At 36.8% G+C, this 21,471-nt stretch overlaps 1 long non-coding RNA gene across 6 annotated transcripts in view; it reads left to right on the top strand.

Moving 5' to 3' along the window:
* Nucleotides 1–21,471, top strand: part of LOC106015582 (uncharacterized) — a 320,191-nt gene that overhangs the window by 146,534 nt on the left and 152,186 nt on the right. For 4 of the 6 annotated variants that reach the window (XR_011807004.1, XR_011807003.1, XR_005263736.2 and 1 more), the window contains one exon: nt 2,401–2,521. This is a non-coding gene — a long non-coding RNA (uncharacterized lncRNA). Of the gene's footprint in view, nt 1–2,400; nt 2,522–2,604; nt 3,294–21,471 lie in introns of those variants that run through there. The other 2 variants (XR_011807005.1, XR_005263738.2) reach the window with 1 other exon arrangement.

The following is a 21,471-nucleotide window of genomic DNA, read 5'->3' as shown; positions in this document are numbered from 1 at the left end:
AAAACATTTAAAGTGGATTTAGGAAGTTCTGAACTATTTAGCCCAAACTATTTAGTCCAGATTCCATTGTACCCTAATTTCAAAAGAAAACAAAACAAAGCAAACAAAAAACATGTAATATGAAAGAACATAGTTTAAATTCTGTAATCTACAGGCTTAAAATGCCCTGAAAGTTTTTCACCAACTATAGGTATATGGTGTCTTTCTGTAACAGGAATGTTACACAAAAGGCAGAGATGCTATCTCAATTTCTTTATATGATGCCTTTAGGGCACAGTACAATTTAAGCTTCACATCTTTGGAAATTGAATTAGTATTTCTTAAATAAAACAAAAGTAAATTAAACTGAGGTTGAGAAGATAGCCTGTTTTAAGCATTGAGCAAGGTTGTTATTTAGAAAGAATCATGTAGGTAAAGAGTGGAGGCAGACATAACCCTTATTTTTTATGGTTTGATTTTGATATACAGTAATCAACTGGGTTAGAGATTGAGCTGGCTTTCCATGCACCTGGCCTGTGGGTGACATTCTGCAGGAGGGATTACAGCTGTAGTTTTCTTTGATCTTCTGTCACCAGAGTCCTTTAATTACTCTACCAAACTCAAACAACTGCAGCATTGTTTTAACATCTGGTGGTTAAAGTGTAACAAATCCTGTACCTCTGTTGTGTAGGTGCCCTGAGTAAGCCCAGTGGCATATGGCATCTTAATAAAAGTAGCATGATTTTTGTGACGCTCTTTCTAATATAAGTAGGAGTCATGGACGTTCAGCATTATCAAGAGATAAGCCAATTTTTATGTAGAATATAGATATATGTAATATTACATAGGTCTGAAAAAAATTGGCTTAATGACCACTATATATACTTTTTACCCTTTAGACCTAAGAGCTGTTTTTCCTCACTATTAACTTTGGATGCAAAAGGTTTATGAGAAACACTCAGGTGTAGGAAGACTGAAATAAACCTAACAGAAGAATCCTACAGCAGATTACAAATCTGAACCAAAGTCAATTAAATCTTTGTGTTAATGAGAGGAAACACTTAAGCAATAACTTTAGTTCCATGAGTTCAATAAAACTATGATTAGAAATCTTCTTTGGGTTCAGGCTTCCTTGCTGGCTGAAATTTTAAACAAAACTTTAAAAAAAATAAATAAATATATTTATATGAAAATAATTTGACCCTTCTTCCTCCCTCACATCTTAGTTCTATTTTAAATCAAAAAGGACCGTGCTTTAACATCCAATGAAATTATTATGCCTGACTACTTCAAATGATACTTGTAAAAGCAATTAGAAGTCCTTGAATGAATGCATGCTATTCAGTGGCTGGCCTGGCTGGCAATTTGTAGTCTGAGATTTGAAAAGGACACTAAAGAGTAAGACCTGTCACATTGGTCTCTTTGGTACTGATCAATATCTCCTTTCCTAAACTGTGAGTATGACAGAGCAAAAGAACATGTACACAACAGTCAGTCAGAGAGATGATGTGTAATAGAAGTATTTTGATTTGAAGAGATATTTAAAAATAATTCTTAGATGTAGAGCTTAGGGATATGGTTTAGTGGGGACTGTTAGCGTTAGGTCAGAGGTTGGACTCGATGATCTTGAGGTCTCTTCCAACCTAGAAATTCTGTGATTCTGTGATTCCTGAGGCAACTTAGCAAAAGGGTTCACTACTAATTCAATAAGGCTGCCTATTACTAGTAAAATGCATGTAAGGATAGATTTATAACTGGTTATCAGAGAAGCATTAACAAAACAAAATGCAATCAAACAAATGTATGAGGAACCTGGGCCCAGATTTCACCTCTCTCTGAAAGAACTTGTTTTGTTAAAAACAGCCTGTATTCTGCTGGAATACAACACATTTGGTGTCAGCATTCATTAGAGAGATATTAAGATGTTACAGCTTTTTGACTAGTGGAAATGTTCCCAGTACTGTTACAGTAACTTTAGAATATTAGAATGTAAACTGAAGAAGGTAAAGTAAGTGTGTGGCTTTTATACAGATAGATTTTTAGAGAAGGTGGTCTCATATTCATTCATTTCATAGGAGGAAATTCTCATATCTTTCCTGTTATTCATCATCTAACTTGTCATTGTTAAAAATAGCTGAATTTGCAAAGCATAGATCATCTAACAATGGGCTATTTGCCTTGAAAGTCAAAGGCAATCCAATGGCAGAACATTGTATTGTGGCAGAAGGTTAAAAAAATTTCCCAGTTTTGAGAATATCTTGGTTACCGTTTGGAACACTGAACCCACATGTTAGCCATATGAAATAGGAAAGATTCATAAAAAAAAAAAAAAAAAAAAAAAGTGGAAATAAAATGGGATTAAAAAAAATAAAATATGGTTCCCTCTGCTGTAACTAAAACCACCTTCATTTTGATTCCCAGAACTGGCCACTACAGGAAGAAACATTGAAACATTTCATTCATGAGTGGGATCAAATTTGCTTAATTCCTGCCAAGTCTCCACCAGAAAAGGAATTTCCAACAGCCACTGGAGATAAAGATGGTAAGAGATATGATGTTCTTATTGCTCGAATACAATGCTGTTATTAGGGAGGTAGAAATGAGATTGAAATGATCATTACACAGTATACGACTGAAGAGAGATTAGAGGAGGAAGGCAACACAGATATGCAGCAGAACTGCACTGGCAAGAATCTGAACCCAGAAGAGATGCCGATACGCACACCCCAAAGGGAGTTGGTGGCAGCATGCACCATTTTCTGCTGTCTTCCTCCACCCCTCTGTTGAACTAAATTGATTGTCAGCAAATATCGAAGCAGAAAAAAAGAAAGAAACTTATTTGTCTAGTTGATTAGGGCAAGAGCTGTGAATTAGAAGTTATTTTACGTTTGGCTGGCCCTATGAGTAAAGTTTCAGTACCTAAATCTAGCTATGCTACAGTAGTGGACCACAAGATGGGTGAAGGATTTAAGTAGAGCCTGGACAGAGTATGGGATACACCTTAATTCTGCTTCTTTTCTCCATAAAACTTGTGAAAATGTAAAAAATTGAAAAAAATATTGGTACTGCTGGTATCCTAACAGTTCAATGTCATGCATTTCTTCATAAACCACACACAGATTGTCTAAGTAAGGTGCGCCAGTGGCTGGGGACAGCCATGATTTCTTTAAATTATAACAAATGCATTACCATCTGTGTGCATACATAGGAATTTTTATATATGTGTTTATGTGTACATATTTTATCTTTGTTTTGTTACAATGTTATAGAATGTTGTATGTAGAAAAGCCTTGTAAGTAAAAGTGTCAACGTCACTCCTTCTATTGCTGGGAAGTGTATATTCAATGAGATAGCATTTTTTTTTTTTTTCCCAATTGCACCTCTGATTCACTGAGAATGATTTGATAAGAATTAGAATGGATTTCAGTCTTAACCAATTCACGTCACTGCTAGATTTGGTCCCCAGTGTATAAAAATAGAAAATAGAATCAGATTAGATTGCTGCATTTCCCTGTTTATTAGCCATTATTTCTCATTGTATTGTTTGTTTCATTTGTTTGTTTTGCTTTTTGCTTCCTGACAAGGCTATTGAAGACTGCCTACAGAGAAACCACTTACTCAAATTGCTCCTTGTGGAGGGAAGGCAGTTTTAGAAATGAAGCTTGGAGAGCTAAGCAGCAGATTCTGACTTCTTTTCTGTATGCAGAACCTTAACTGACTTTGTTGCCAGTTCTGCAGACAGCTGGGGATGTATTCAGTACCCTTGTGCAAATTTCAGGTTGTGAACAAAGGGAAGATGATGGTTTTATCTCAGGAGTTTTGGATTATTAATGTTATTTGGGCACAGAGCTGGGTTTCTCCTGATACTTGATAGAAATTTTACCCTTTCTCTTTTATAAATAGAAGATTTGAGCAAGCATGGAAATGCAGGGAGGCAGCAGAGGAAACAGCTGTGGTGACTGAAACAGGACCAACACAAGCCACAGGAGAATGCTAATAATGTCTTCCCCACCTCACTACTAAAGTGTTTGACCAAGCACTCAGGCTAAAGCTAGACTCCTGCAAAATGACAGGCCAGCAAAGCCACTCTTACCCTGTTGAAAGACCATTATTATCTCCCTCTGATGCACTATAAAAGCCTGAAATTTTAGATTTCTTTAGATGTCTTGAGTGTCTAAACAAGTCAAGAAAGTTCTCCTGAGGGGGTCTCTTGAGTACACAAAGAGCATTTGAGGTTCCCAAGTACTTGGTTAAGTTCCTGCCTTTGAGCAGTGATGAAATCAGACCAAAAGGCTATGGAAAGCTTTGCTTTATAGTCGATTACTTGTCATCAAGGTGGAGTCAGCAACTCAAAGACAAAATGTTCACCGCTAATTAGAAAAGGATTATGACAAACTGACATGTTTTTGTAGCTGGAAAAAGGCTGAGTATGTGGCCTTGTAATTATTCTTACAATGAAATCAAGTAGCAATCAGTGGCAGCATGCTTTCTGTTTTTCAATACTGTCAAATACAGATTCAGAATCTTCAAATCTTTGTTCCTCTCCTCCCTCCCTTTTTAAGGTATCCCTTAAAAAAGGGATACCTTTTTTACCCAGAAGTAGCATTGGACTATCTGTGGATCTAAATGCCTGGCACTGAAACATCCCCTCTAGACAATTTTATATCTGGAAAAGCAGATAGCTCAGCCTTGAAAACCGAGGCATAGCCAGCCCAGAGAAAAAAACTATATAATTCTTGTCTCCCTGTGTTAGAGGGTACCTTCTAGGTTAGGTTAATATCTAACTTTTTACCAGACAAAACAATTATACAGCTAAGAGCAGAAACGATATATGATTTTTGTGTATAAAACATTTGGTTTAATTACAGGATAAAAATAATTTTTCTCAGGTTCTCTGACAACCTGAATTCTGTACTTTAGGAAATTTATATAAACATTTTATTTCTGCCATCTATACTTTTCTTACATGCTCTCCAGTCCTTCTAACTGGTATCAGAAGGGCTGCTGACTCTGTGTGCTCCTCCTCTTCTTGTTATCAGGGATAGTTTGAATGAACCCCCAAGGAATTCAAGACATTTGATAACTATATATATTTTAATAAGTTAATTCTGCAGCTATTGAACATAGCCAAAATACAGGCTTTATTATTTATTGCTCAGGAAAAAAAAATAAATGTAACTTTCTGCATCACTTTCTTCCAATGTGTTTGCCTGTCATCAGTTATGTGTTACATTACTGTTTTTCCTAAGGCAGTTGTTGATTAGGAAAAGGACACTAAATTAGGTGATACAATGAAAACTAAGAAGAGGATGCACCTCTCTTCTGTGATGGAACTTGTGCAGTACAAAAACCTATGTGCTGGGTGTCACCAATCAACTGTGGTCTTAATCAAAAGAATATGAATTTTTCCACCTCTTAAAGACATTGTTTGGATTTCTAGTCATTGTTATGCTGAAGCAGATGAGTTGTCTCCATACTTTAGAACAGTGTCTTGAACTTTCACTAAAAAAGAAGAGGCAGGGGAACAGCCAATAATAGGGTAATATTATCAGAGACTGATTCACGACTAGCAAACGTGACACCCATCTACAAGAAGGGCCGGAGGGCAGACCTGGGAAACTATAGGCCTGTCAGTTTGACCTCAGTGCCAGGGAAACTCATGGAGCAGATTATCTTGAGTGTCATCACATGGCACTTACAGGGCAACCAGGTGATCAGGCCCAGTCAGCATGGGTTTATGAAAGGCAGGTCCTGTTTGATGAACCTGATCTCCTTCTATGACAAAGTGACACACTGGGTGGATGAGGGAAAGGCTGTGGATGTGGTCTACCTTGACTTCAGCAAGGCTTCTGACACCGTTTCCCACAGCATTCTCCTCAAGAAACTGGCTGCTTGTGGCTTGGACTGGTGTACGCTTCATTGGGTTAAAAACTGGCTGGATAGCCAGGCCCAAAGAGTTGTGGTGAATGGAGTCAAATCCAGCTGGAGGCCGTTCACTAGTGGCATTCCCCAGGGCTCGGTATTGGGGCCAGTCCTCTTTAATATCTTTATTGATAATCTGGATGAGGGGATAGAGTGCACCCTCAGTAATTTTGCAGACGACACCAAGTTAGGTGCGTGTGTCAATTTGCTCGAGGGTAGGAAGGCTCTGCAGGAGGATCTGGATAGGCTGGACCGGTGGGCTGAGGTCAACTGTATGAAGTTCAACAAGGCCAAGTGCTGGGTCCTGCACCTGGGGCGCAATAACCCCAAGCAGAGCTACAGGCTGGGAGATGAGTGGTTGGAAAGCTGCCTGGCAGAGTAGGACCTGGGAGTATTGGTGGATAGTCAGCTGAATATGAGCCATCAGTGTGCTCAGGTGGCCAAGAAGGCCAACAGCATCCTGGCTTGCATATGAAGCAGTGTGGCCAGCAGGTCTAGGGAAGTGATTGTCCCCCTGTACTCGGCGCTGGTGAGGCTGCACCTCAAGTACTGTGTTCAGTTTTGGGCCCTTCACTACAAGAAGGACATGGAGGTGCTCGAGCGAGTCCAGAGAAGGGCGACCAAGCTGGTGAGGGATCTGGAGAACAAGTCCTACGAGGAGCGGCTGAGGGAGCTTGGTTTGTTCAGCCTTGAGAAAAGGAGGCTCAGGGGCGACCTTACCGCTCTTTATAAGTCCATTAAAGGAGGCTGTAGGGAGGTGGGGGTTGGTCTATTCTCCCATGTACCTGGTGACAGGATGAGGGGGAATGGGCTAAAGTTGCGCCAGGGGTGTTTTAGGTTGGATATTAGGAAGAACTTCTTTACTGAGAGGGTTGTTAGACATTGGAATGGGCTGCCCAGGGAAGTGGTGGAGTCACCATCCCTGGAGGTCTTTAAAAGACGTTTAGATGTTGAACTTAGTGATATGGTTTAGTGGAGGACTTAGTGTTAGGTCAGAGGCTGGACTCAATGATCTTGTGGTCTCTTCCAACCTAGAAATTCTGTGATTCGCAGAGTTTGCTGGAGAATGTTTTGTTGCCTGTAGCATGAGTCATTATGCCTGTAACAGATCACCCCCTGATGGAAATCAATGGTTTTATGCCATTTTGTTTCAGCTGAGAATATGATATTTGGCAGAATTTATAGTGCCTCTTTATTTTCAGTCTATTTTTTCCTTACTGAGTTGTACTTAATTGCTTTAAATAAACATGCAGTACTTTCTCTGAATCATATTAAGAGATTGGCTTCTACAATCTGTCAAGACAATAAATACTAGATGTTAATTATGTGTGATATGCAATTTTGTTAGTGGACAGACTTAAATGTAATATACTTCGATATAATTGAGTCCATCTGTGTTGCTGTGTTCTATGAAAATGTACACAGAATTTTTTTGTCTTACCTTCTGTCTGTATCACAATACATTTAAATGCTATTATCATAGCTCATCTTAATTGAGAGTATTCATATTTTCTATGTTTCTGATTAAATTAGCCAGATGGGCACATCTGTGTATTCAGCTATTGGTGGAAATAGAGACTACTCCAATTAGAGTGAGGTGTTTTGCTGTTGTTGTTGTTTTTGTCTTTTTTTTTTTTTTTTCAGAAGAAACATCCCCCATTTATAGAGACATGAATTCATTTTTAATATAACTAAAACCTGAACAGTCCAGTCCAAGAATCACTATTAGTCTAGATACAGTGCTTATGGGAAAAGGAACAATGCAGTTAAAATTGTTATATGCACACTTCCTCATTTGTAGACTTTTTTTTTTTTTTTTTTTTTTTTCTGTTATACTTGCCTCTCCATTGCTCCCCTGGGTGCTGAGGTTGACAGTTTCATACTGCTGGCAGTGAAAGGGCATTAATGGTGAATCATCAGCATCTGGAATTCTTTGCTGTGGTGAATGTGATGTCTGTGTCCATGGTTTCTTTTTCCTCGCTCTATCATCTATTTGGAGTAATTTTCATACGTTTGCTGACATGTTTTTATATCTTTGCTATGTCCACATTGGTGTGCTGTTCCCTGTTAGACCTGAGTTTTCTGCATGATGCCTTTACCTAAGCTAGGTTTCTTTTTCTCTTTGTTACCCCCATAATCAGTTCTGTCCAGGGCTAGGGCTCCATTTCTTCAAATGACCTTCAACTATTACAGCTCAGTGAGTGGCTTATAGCTACGGGGTCTCTAGTGCTAGCTTGTGCCCTTTTCTTCCAGCATCCTGTGCTTAGGGCCTCTTCCTCACATCTTGTCTTCACTGCTGGAGGCCTCTGCTGTTGTACCATGCCTGACATCCTCTGAGTTACTTCATCATGTTGGAATCATACACGTAAATACCTCATTCTGCATAGTATAACTGCTTGTTTCTGCTTTGTATTTATACATACATGAAGTTGCACTATACAATGATAAAAGTAAAATAAATTAACCATAGACAACTGGTCAACCAGGGAAATTGCTGTCACATCTAAACTAAGTAAATAAAGCTGGAAACAGGTCAAGAAAAGTTCAGACAGAGCAAGCCTGCCAAGCTTCAGTCCTCTCACCTTGTAATTCTGTACAAAGCTTACAGTCTGTTGCTAGCAATGGTAAAACTGCTTTACAGGGCTATGAGGTTACAGCATCTTTTATTTACTTCTCTTTTTGCTGCATCTTACCTGAGATAGCACAGGGAGAACTGAACTTTCATATAATAATGTTATAAAGAAACGGACCACTATTCTAGGTAATGAGTTCTCAGCAATTCAGATGCTGAGAAACAGCTCCTGAAAAGCTTGCAGTCAAAGCTCATAACAACCATAGCCTACGTGTGATTACTGTGAATATTTTTATTGTTTTTCCTCCTGGTATGCCAGTATGGCCAGGACATCACTCTTTTATTTGTGGTAACACATTATTTTCTCCCCACTCTGAGAATCCCAAATATCCTTACTGGAACCAGTAAGAGCAGAAGAAAGCAAAAATTGTGCCGGTAAATGTGGGGGAAAAAAAAAACGGTGTTTCTCCACATATTCCTCAATGCAGCATAGTTTCATACCAGACTTCTGGTTGCATTCAAACAGTAAGCTGTACACAAGAGCAGAGTGTCATCCATGTGACATCCTTCTTCCTCTGATGAATATGATGTCTCTTGGGAGCAAATGGGATGATCTTTCTGCTTGTAAATATTTCAGAAGTCAGCTTGGTAGTAAGAGGTGTGAACATAACTTGATGTTAAATGCATCATGAAAGACTGAAAAACTTTGGTGATTATAATTAAGTCATTCCTAACAATGTAAATGCAGCTCATTCCAGCTAAAGATGAATAAACTGAGCTTTCAAACTGAGATTGGTGCTGCCAAGGCAGCTGTATTCAGCTGTGCAAGGGGAACTTTTTTTTTTTTTAACCTTAATCAAAAGTGAGTAGATTTATTTCAAACTAACTGAAAGGAATTACTTCAAATTTACTGTAGGTGAGCCCCCTTTAGCCTGGTTGCCATAGGTACTCCTGAGAATATAGTCACAGCTGCCTGGAGCTTAGCTCTGCAAAGAGCTCTTCTCTAGCTATAATAATGCTACTGCTGATGTCTGAGCCAGCTACGGTAATACTAACTTGTATGGGTTAAAACTGCACTATAGGTACTGTGCAGTGTTGTGGAGGATACTGGGAAGGGGTTTCTATCCTATCTGTCAGAATACAAAGACTGTTGACTTCAATTCTTATGTAAAGAGCTGTTTCTAAATGAGACAAGACAGAAAAAAGTAAATTAAGAATTATTACCTAGGTGAAGAAAAAACATATTAGGATCCAGAGAACATTTTCTACAGCGCTAACATGAGGTAAAAAAATGAGATGACACTTAGGACTTTGATACCTGTGGAACATCTAGTTCCAGCTGCCTGCCCTCTTCAAAATAGTTTATTTTTTATTTTTTTTTTTCCTCATTGAGACCTGAATCACAAGTGGTGTTTTGTTGTTGTTTTTTCTCTTTCTTTCTCAGTGTGGCTTTATTTATGGATGAACCAAATTATATAAAAGGAAAAGCCTATGTGCCTGTTTGTCCCAGTGGGGAGGTCAAGGCTTTATTTCAGAACTAGGAAATCACGTATTCTCATGTATTCTTCATGTTTTGCACTATTTTGGCTTGATAGTTAAGGCCTGTAGGAGATCTGTAAGCAGTAGTTATTCCTTGTTTTTGTAGAAGGAAAAAAAGATCACTTTAGATTCCCCCAGAGCTGTACATAAATTTCTAAGTTGCCATACAGGGTTCCAAATTACCTGTATTAACTCAGGAAATAGGCCTGTCTGTTTTTGAGTATAGCTTGATGAAATCTGGTTTAATGAGCACGATCTTGTTTAATGTTGCAAGAAAGGAAGCAAGATATTTCCAATATAAAGAATAGGATGGGGAGTAGTGAGGAAAACATTATAATGCTGCTATACCAGTAAATCAACAATCTGACCTTGGCTATGATATTATAATTCTTAGTCTCAGAAAGGATATTGAAAGACTATGGAGAGGTCAGATAGATATGACAAAAAATGGTACAGGGATAAACACTTTAGCCTGAAGATAGTTTTAAAACTTAGCTCTGCTTACCTTAGAAAAACACCAGATAAAAGTAAACTGAATAGCTGAATAGTTTAGCAGTTCAGATCGTCTCTTTTATCCCTTTTTATGACACAAACCAAAAGGAACTTGCATTGAGAGTGATGAGTCCTTGAATCAATGGATTTAGCAAAGTTCAAGAAGGAATAGAACAAGCTTAAATAAACAGTACTAGTAAAAAGACATTGCAGGGAATAAAAAACTTTGTAAATCAGGGTTTGACCCCTCTCCAGCAGCTAAAGATTAGAACAAGTTTCTTTGGGAGGTAAAATTATCCCCATGCCTCAGCATAGGAGCTGATCTCAGGCTGGATCTAGGAGTTGTTCCTCTGGTAGGGGAGTTTTAAGAAATTCTTATGCTGACAGTGTGCATACTCTTTTTATGTCTCAAAAGATCTTCCATTCATTTAATACTGTGAACTTTCAATATATATTCTGATAACTTCTTCTCTCATCCCATGACTCCTTCTGCATCTGCTATATTTTTAGAGCAATATATTTGAAGAAATTACTCTTTTATCTCAATTTATATTACTAGAGATTTTCAAAGTGATTTTCAAGTCTAGATTTTTAAACAAGAATTTTTAAATTTGATTTTTTAAAACTTCAGTTGTATTATAATCATATGGTTTTTGGTGATTTGCCTACAGTATGTTCATATCTTTTTCTTAAGTGGTTACAATTTTAGGATCCAACAATATATAGGAGTAATTTAAATTATTATGCTTCTTGACTCCATAAATATGGTAGTTCTGTACTACAGCTTGTTAGATGTTGCTTCTGCTACTAATTAGAAACTGCAAATCAAAGCCTAATTATGCATTTCAGCTACAAAAACTATGCAATACCAAAGAGTAGGTGGATTAAACTATTTAATACTTGACACAGCCAGTAGAATAAAAAATAGAACAGTGAAAGCATGTTCAAGGAATTGTGAAAATAAGGTTCAGATGGTACAAGCTGGAAATCTTTGTTATGCTGTTTAGATAATGCTGTTCTACTTTCTTATGCTACCTTTTCCACATCCTCCTTTTTAGACATACAAATTTCCACACTTCACTATGTCGTCTGAGTCATATCTCACCCTGTTGATTTTATTTTTTTATTTTTTTATTTTTTTATTTTTTTATTTTTGCTACAGCTACCAGCCCTATCAGTGTAAAAAAAAAAAAAAAAAACACACTCAATTTTTATCGGTGTAGTTTCATATTGGTTATAAATGGTTTGAACTAATCCATCCATGAGGTTGCATTCAGTGCAACCTTGACATCTGTTGATTTAACCTGAGATGAAAATGACTTAAAAAATGTCTGTGAAGTGTGAATTGAATTATAGAAGAAAACTTATCATATCTCTTGTCTCGTAGAGTTGAAATTACACTTTTAATTAAACTGGAGCAGGTTTGACTATAGAGAAAACCTTTAACTTCAGATTTAGTATGTACCATCACACAATCTGTCACAGAAAGCTAATGTGTTGAACTTAGTGGCTCCAAGCAGAATTTGTAGAAATGTTACTATCAGCTCATGAAAACATAACATGGAGGGAGTAACATTTTCATTGAGGTCATACTGCAAAATGTGTTTAGTCAAACACTTGTACACAGGTGATTTCTCAGATAATAGAAGTCCTGATACAGATTTCTCTTTCTAACTTTCTCTGATTCTTAATTTTACAAGTTATCTTGAATTTGAAGAAATTGCTGAAGTTGTTTCCACCTTTCAGTTTTTCTGTTCTACTGTAACACATACAATTTGCAAGATTTAGAACAGCTAACAGTAGTTGAATGCTGTACTATCTTTCCACAAATATGTACAGTATTGAATGTTTTTACTTAACGAACATTTTCTTGCTAGTGGAACAGCAAATTTTAGCTACTTTAAAAACTGTAAAGCACATTTTGAGTTAATGTTGCTTTTTATGTGTGCCAGCAATATGATTCCAAGATTCCCATCTTTGGCACATCAATTTATCATGTTATCACTGAATCCACACAGATAACTTCAATTACAAGTATAAAAATCTCCAGTTAACTCTTTTTATAAAATGCTTTTCAGTTTATCAATAGTCCTAAAACAAACAACAAATTCTGTTCTCTTTGGGAATCAAAGGGAAAGGTAGTATAGCAACGTATTCTCGTGACTCATTCATGGCAACATCTTGACCACTCCTCGTTTGAATTATGCATTGCTCAGCAGGTGTGGCAAATATACTTATATTTTATTGATGTACTTTGCTGTCTTTCTGTCACAAACCCAATTTTCTGAGAGAGAAATATATAATTAGGAAAGCTACAATATGACATACAACTTGTATGGTGTTCATTCATCTACCTGGCTCAAAGATATTTAGTAATATAGGATTTAATGATTACATGGTTAAGAGGGAATTAGCCCTTCCACTGACTTGGCTCCTGTGTTATGTGTTGTAAGCTCTGTTGAATGGCGTTTTTTATTATGGTTAGTTTGGATGCTTTTGTTTGGAAGGAGAAGCTAGTAATTTTAAAGTTGGAAAAAAAATCTACATCCTAAGAAGAAGGAATTGAAATATATAAACTTCCTGTCACTACGTCACTTCCTTTATCAAAAGAAACTCAGTATTCACATCAGATGTAAGTCAGTTTTCCTGACATAAGTCAAGAATACTGTTTTATTCTAGGTGAACGCCAGATCAACTGGATAGATACTTCTCTAAGGACTAGTTCTGAACTTGTGCCATGGTGACCCATGTCTCTCTCCTTCTTGAAAATTATCTGGCTCCTGGGTTATACTGTCAGGTTCACTTGCACTCCTCTTATCTCATTGAACCTTGAGTTATATTCCATACAGCACAACTGCTTCAGTAAAAAAATGGGAAGTGTTCTACTTTTCTTATTTCTTTGTGCATCCAAAATAGTGCATGAACTGACAGTTAGGAAACCTTGTTCAAACTCTTCAGGGTGAGAAGGAAATCCATGCAAGTCTCATTATCTGGTTAGAACTAACTACTTGAAAATTGTACAAAATTATACAATACTGTATATAACATATATATTTTTGGCATATTTTAGGCAGTTTCATGCTGAGTGTAAGAACTATAGGTGACTCTGCTGTTTTATATCTCCCTGAAAGCCTATCTATAGGTGTTAAATAAAGAGTCAAAGAGCCCAGTTTTGTCTTTCAGGCCAGGAATTGATCAGCAAAAATATTGCCCAACTTTTATGATATTAGAATGAATTTTAAAAGATCTGATCTCTCTTTGAGAGATCAGAAGCTATCATTTGATTTGTGTAATATGTCCTATGTTTTTATTTGCTTACAGCATATATAGGAGACAATATATTGTTTTTAGTCAGTCATATAGGTTGAATGAAGTTCAATTAAAAGGTGCATGTAATATAAATATATCATCAATATATAATCAATGACAAAGAGTAACCATACCTAAAAAAAATATTTTCTTGCCCTGTGAAACAATAGCTGTTATTATTCCTATGACCCTGTGGTATAGAACACCAAAAAAAATTGCACTGGGAGAGACATTTATCAAGCCACAGTCTAATTTCACCATCTCTGTTCACAGATGGGTTCTGTGCAATTATGGTAAGGAATGCCAGGTAAAGCAAAACAATCTAATCATGCAATAAAAAATATATCTCTTTTCTGTGTGATTTCTAAGCATGTCAAGGGGATCTGTCTTTTCAAGGCAAAAACAACTGCTGTTTTCACTTGGTACCTCTTTTTTATTTCTAATAACATCGTTGAAAACTGTGCATGTTGGAAGGGTGCACATAAACAGCAGTCAGGTAGAAGATGAAGAAGGATATATATAGACACAATAATATAGGAAGGAAGAGAATAACATCTGATCTCTGTGTGTCCTACTACAGTAACTAATAAAATGTGGATATTTTTCAGGCTTTCTATTAGCTAATTGTGCAGTGAAATTATAATTTTAATGGGGAAAAGTCCATTAAGAAGGACAAGATCTCTTTTGTTCCTGTTGCTGCTAAAACAGCCTTTCCATGCCTTCACAGCTGACTTGCTCAACCTGAACAATGTTTTTATCACCCCTAGTTTGAATGCGATCCAAAGAAATGTCTGTGCCTAGTGTTAATTAACTAACACTCCATTGATAGGGACTTTACACTTGAACTAAATAATATTTGATGGCTTGATAGCCTTTTGCCTTCTGCTTTGATTGCATCTAGTGAATATTTTCATTAGTATTTATTTTTATTCTCAGACCACCTCTGAAAGTAATAGAGAGATAAATTTGGTTTAGCACCAAATCTTTTACTCTGGCTCCTTTGATTCTTAAGCTAAAACAGTGCTTTTATTTAAAGTGTGGAGAGATAAAAATTGCTGCTGATAACTCTGAACATTAAATAAAATGGTGTATCTTGAATATATAAAAACTATTTTTATACCACTGTTGACTTTTCCTAAATAACGTTTCAAATATTTAATTTCAAATTGCTCTTTGAATGCCTTTTCTATTTCTTCTCTATTGAGAGAGTAAAGTCTTGTCTTTTTCAATAGTAACTGAGGTTGGTGGAGTTTTAAAATCATCTTGAGTGAGTTCTTTTAATCAAAGTTTCGGTCCTTCTCTCCTGAGCTTATTGGGTTTGGTGAGACTCTCTGCCTGGATCTTCTGTCACTTTGTTTTTTCCAAAGACATGACTATCTGTGCCAGTGCCCGTAAATGCCATTTTTATCTTTCCACTTTCTGTTATCAAAAAAGCATCCTGACACCACTTGAAACCATAGAGGTCTAACATTATTAGACCTTTTGGGCAACTAGGGAGTCTGAGGGAAACCACAATTTTGGGCTTACCTTTCCCTCTCTGATCCTCAGTCAGTCTTGTCTCCATAAGCTGAGTTCTGCACTCATGTTTGTGCTAGAAGCACTAAATGAATCCTCTTTTATCACTCTGCCAAGAGACATAGAATCTCCTTAACCAACGCAAACCCTTCCCTCTCCAAGTGCATTTATCTATGGCCACAGTTCCTTTCTACCAGCCAGTTCTGAGCAGAAGCTGAGCAGACTGATCTGAAGAGTGATACAAAATATCACAGATATACAGTAGCATTAGTGCTTAGGCTGTTATCTTTCAGTACTGTGTACACCTGGAAACACATTTTTTCTCTTTGACCTCATGTGTCTCCTGTGCAGTGTAAAATCCTGACATATATGTCTGTCACTAACTTGTGAATGTCCAGACATCAGCTTAGAGGAAGCTTAACAGTTTACCAGTCTGTTCTTCCCTTCCCTTGTTACTGTGGACAATACCAGCCATCTGTCACTTAGGCCTAAAACCTGGAAATCGCATTTGGCTCAGACCACTATTAGCTTGTAGCTGAAATCTTCATGATCTAGCTTTTATAGTCTCTCTAGGGTATAATTTTCTCTCTTGAAGCAAAATATTTATTTTCTATTATATCCTTCTCAGATTCACGTAGTATATGTTCTACCACCTGAAACACTCAGTTCATCTAATATCCTCAGCACATATAGCAACACGCTGTACCACCCTCCTCAGGAAGAGCACTGATCATTTGTTTCTGAATAATAACAAGAGAAAAATGTGTCCTTTTGTACTCCAAGGCAGCATTCAGAAGAGTTGACCGGTTCTGAATTCAGGCATGTAACCAAATTCCTTGTTGCCCTGAAAGTGTCCTGAAGTGGTTCATACCTCTTATGCCTCGGGAGTACCTTACTCATGAGGATGTTGGTGATCTGGTGACTCCTTCAGTGGAAATATAACGACACTACAGAATAGAAAGCCAGCCCCACAGGCTAGAGAAAGATAACAAAATGGATATTGATCAGTAAATTTAATTAAGAAGTATTGTTAGTTTATTTGAGAGTGAACAGATACTTGATGAACTGTTGAACTCCATGGCAGAGGAGTATCAAATTAGGGACTATTTAAGTAAGCTGGACATAAACAGGTCTGGAACCAGGTGAGAAACCTGGAAATGTGCTGAGAGAAACAGTCAACATCATTGGAAGCCCACACTACCTATTGCCTTTGAAAGTTTGTAGCAGTTGAGAGGTCTGGCGTGGCTGACAAAAAAAGAAATGTTATGCCCATCTAAAAGATAAGAAGGAGGAGCTGGAGATCTTCAGCCTGGTCAGCACTGCTTCATTAGCTAGTAAAATTATGGAACAAATCCTTCTAGAAGTCTTTTTCATGATGAGCAAAGGACAAAAAGAAGCAGCAGTTAATACAGACTTACCAGTGTCACAGTGTGCTTGGCCAGTGTCAGTTCCTTCTATGATGAAATGACAAATGCAGTGGATGTGGAGAATGCGGTAGATATCATCTACCCTGTGTTTAGCAAGACTTTGACTATTCCATGGTGTGCTCTTAGCCAAATTGAGATATGGACTGAATTGGTAAGGTATGAGGCGCGTGGAGAACTGGCTGGACCAACAAGCAAGGTTATCAAAGTCCTTTCCAAGTCCTTTCCATTGGCATATTTCAGAGGTTGCTAATAGACTGAGGGAAATGCCTTTGTTTAGAATCACAAAGGGCAGATCTAAATGCAGTCTTCCAGTACCTAATGGAGATCTATAGATGGGATAAAATTAGAGTCTTTTCAAAGGTGCAGGTTGAAAAGACCAAAAAAAAACTCAGTCCAAACTGGAACTTAAAGAAAGAAAAGTGTCTTCACTGTAGAACAACAAACAGTGTAACAGGCTGTGCAATCTCCAGCCTTAGAAGTTTTCAGAGCTTGTTTGGACAAAGCCTTGTGCAAATGTGAAGTTAGATCAGGTTGCTTTAAAATTAAATTGTGCTATTTAGAGATGGAGATTGCACTAGATTACCTCCAGACATTCTTTCCCACACAAAATTTTGTTAATAATTCTAGGCTCTTTCTGCAATTAGAATTGTGCATAATTTTCTGCACAGTATTGAAGATTTAGTGGACGGGGTGGAAGGTGGCTTCTTTCACCCTCCCATTAAATGTGAGAGGTGGGTTAGTAACCTTCCAAGCTCCCCAAGACATGGGGATTTCCAAGAAGGGAGAGTTCTAGCTATTATCTCCTGTAGAAAAGCTGTACACCAAGAAAAGTTGGTCTTTCTCTAAAGAGATGTTTTGAATCTATCCTTCTAGTTCAGAAGACAATTCCAAGTTGTGGATCCCAGGCAGATAAAGGTTCTCATGTCCCTGTGCTTCACTTTTCCTACATGGTAATTTTTAGCAGCTTGCCTTCTGCTTATCCAGAACCATTTTCTGGGTTTCTGCTCTGAGGCACGGGCCTTCCTTGGCAGTGGATTCTGCCTAAAGCTCGGGCATTACACTCTGCATTACAGATTAAATGCTTATTGGTTCTAGGCTCAAGTCCTCGTGAAGTGTAACACTAGCAGTAAGAGGATCAAAAGTGTGCAACAGAACATTCCTTTGAAATTTATCTTGCAGGTAGTCTGCTTTTTTTTTTTTTTTTTTTTTTTTTTTAATCTCTTTTGCTACTTCGGTTTATGGCTGGTTTCATATTTTAGAATTCATGAACCAGAGTCCTTATATGCAAACGTTCTGTAAATGACTTTTAATCTAATTAAAGTATGCTGTTCATTAGTTTCATCTGATTTAGATCCGAATGAAGACTGATCATATTCTTCCTGAATCAATGAGTGGACTAGCTGTTTATTAATAAAAGGACAGTGATTCCTGAAGACACTTTATAAAAAATGTATTTGATAAATTATTTATTTGAGTTGAGACCATTCCAAACTATCTTAGTTTGTGGCTTAGGCTTTAGTATTACAAGCAAAACATGTCTGTTACCTACTTCAACCATGAATACATGATATAAGTGTGAAATGAACTTTTCCCCTTTCAGTTTGCTGATGTGAGAGGGTAGGATAGGAAATTCTCACAGCTGGCAGACAAAGAATTACTGTAGTTGCAAAGTGGTTGGAAACACAAATGTTGATTATTTCAATGAAAGAATTTAATTAGAGTTCCTAAAGAACAGGATATTACTGACATCACTGATTGGCAAAATGAGCAAAGTAATACAGCATTTACCATTGCAATGGCTCTCTCTTAATGATGCCATTATTAGAATTTGGCTGGCATCCTGAAATACGTACAATAGCTTGGCAATAGAATAATGATTTGGAAATTGCAGATGTAAGGCAAAGATGTGAAAGCCAAAGATTTAGTGAAAAGAAGTCCAGATCAAGCATTTTTAGTGCCTCTCAAATTTATGAATCTGTAGTCAACTGATTCTTCCTCAAAAAAAATATAGGATAATTTAAACAAAATAAAACAAAATACACTGAGTTTTCTTAAGCCTCACTTTTGCACAGGCAAGCTTTCATTCCATTCTACCTTTCCCTCCTCCTATATTAGAACAGTAAGATAAACGTTTAACATGTGCTCTGAGAAGTTTCATTATAAAGTCCTGCACTGATGCTGCATTAAATAAAATAATCAAACAAGGGATAGGGACTGCCTGGACTCCTACTACAGGTCCTTTTTTGGATATTTAGTTTTCAGTGGTGGTCTGTGCCCTGTGCTAGAGAAGTTTCTGGGCTGCTGTAAATTGCAATATTCATATAATATCATATTCATAATATTCATAAAAATGTAAGGCCCTGTAAGACCTTTCTTGCTCTGATACACTCCATTCATCTCTGACACACTTGGCAAACAGACTAACAGTGGAGAGGCATAGGTGATATAGTTGTAAAACCTTGCACTGTTCATAGCTTTGACATAATTTTCAGTTGCTGCCTGTAGTTAGATTGAATGCTTTCTGTGCCATTTGATCAGTTTAAATGTCCAGTAGAATCTGGTTCATATAATGTGATCTAAATAGTGCTAACTTAACATAGAATTTGATCAAGATCTTAAAGAGTAATTGTTTCCACACTGGAAAAAAAAAAAATAAAGGCCATTTATTTTTGTTATTTATTTGAATTCTGTAATCTGATTGTAATCTGATTATTTTTTTCCCTAGGAAGGAAAGATTGATTTCTTGTTGACAAAAAGTTTGAAAATATTAATATTATAACAATATGTTAAAGAATAAGTCAAAATTCAAAATTAAATTTCAAAAACAAATCTCATTGAAGTAAACCTTTTTATTATTTATTAGTTTAGTAAGCTTTTACATGTAAGTACTGAATTTGGATGGGCAAATCCAATCCTAAACATTTTTTTTTTTTACTTTCAGTTCTTAAAATAGTCATGGAGAGGATACAGAGGGTTGAATTAGAAAGAAGACAGATATTTAGATGAATGTTGTGGAATGCAAGAATGAAGAAGGAATATCTAATCTATAGTTAGACCTTATAAATTCCCTCCTCTCATATGCCCTTTCTTTTCCACCCCAGCAGAGGAGAAGTGGGTTGGTATGTTGGTATTTGAAACAACTGCCTTTAACAGAGCCACTTATAGGGGAGGTAGAATTTGGGGTACTGTTTTGATATTCATGCGAAGATAATATTAGTCTTAGTAACTAGGAAAGGAGAAATGTTTTGAAGAACTTCTTGAAGTATGAATATCCCAAAATATTTTGGATTGCACTTTGCATTGAATAGATAACAACAATTCTTCCAATTTAATTTCAGTCTAATAATAAATTGCAATAAATTCCTGCCTAACTGATCATTGCTGAACGTACAGTAATAGCAGGCAGAGAAGCTCTTTCAGTTCTTATTGCAGCTACTTTCAGCTCCAAATTCCTTTATGTGTTTTCTGTTTCTGAGATTATTCAGACTGTGGCCATACTGTGTTTGAACCTGCAGCCTCTATTTTAGGAATGGAGCAGAGCTGTTCCCTCCATTCATTTGCCTGCATGTAGCATCTCCCTGTTTGAAGGGTTTAGAAAGACCATGCTTTTGCTGCTCCCACTTCTTTCTCTGAATCTGAAATGAATCACCTTCAAGGTGATTCTGACTAACTGCTTCCCAATATTATGGCATACATGTAGGTAGTTCCTGATTATTCAGTGAAATATTAGAAGCTGTCTTTCCAACTACTAATTAACTGTTTGTGTAACCATTAACCATCTGTCTATCAGCACTGTAAAGTCACAGAAAAATTTAATTAACAACAAGTCACTTCCCAAATTTTATGTAAATAAACTTTTGCTCTCACAAACAGGTACACAATTCTTGTGGAGGAGATGGCATATATAACAGAATTTGGGCCAATGTCTGTTTAACCTCTGGACATATCTGATGTATCTGAATGAATATAAGTCTTCATGACTTTATTTTTCTTCCGGTGGGAAAGTAGGTAGAATTCCTACATTAATTTAGATGCAAGAATAGTCGAATATATCAAGTTCCTGGGGAACTGCAGAAGTCTTTAGGACTCAGCAGCTGGATTGTTTGCTATACTTCATTGATGCTGGCTATGGGGATATTTGTATCCCTTCATTTCAGGCTTACTTGTATTTCTCTTTGCCTGGCAGCTGATTGAGAAGTCTAATAGATATTACTACTTTCACCTATCAACTGAGCATAATCTTTGAAGCTATTTTGATAAAAAGAAATTTCAGGAAACTTCAAAGTTCTGCATAGATGTTGGGTCACAGCACACTGCTTTGCTGTGAAAAAGGTCAGACAGCTTTAGGAGGACAAGTCCTGAGAGTTTTACTAAGACAAATGAGTTACTCTATGCATGATACTAGCAACATTTGGAAATGTAAAAGGAAGTGGAAATGTAGCTTGAATCTAAATAAATAAAATATATTGTAATGTTTTGTTTTGTTTTGTTTTCATTAAGAAAAAGTGCCTTGAATCATAACTTTTACATTGTTTTAATTGTGTGACCAACAAAACACTTTGAGTGATCAGTATAATTAGTAGTTAAATGCTTGCTTATTAATGAAGCCCTTGCCACATCAAAGATGATTCTTTTAATGATGTCAATTATTGCTGCTTCTGCTGTGAATTGTAACCATCTTTTCACTATTGTTATCTAGGAAAGCCTTGGTACTAT

The sequence above is a fragment of the Anas platyrhynchos genome, chromosome 2, assembly GCF_047663525.1.
Source record: "Anas platyrhynchos isolate ZD024472 breed Pekin duck chromosome 2, IASCAAS_PekinDuck_T2T, whole genome shotgun sequence".
NCBI classification, from domain to species: domain Eukaryota; kingdom Metazoa; phylum Chordata; class Aves; order Anseriformes; family Anatidae; genus Anas; species Anas platyrhynchos.
This window is presented reverse-complemented; position numbering and strand designations above follow the sequence as displayed.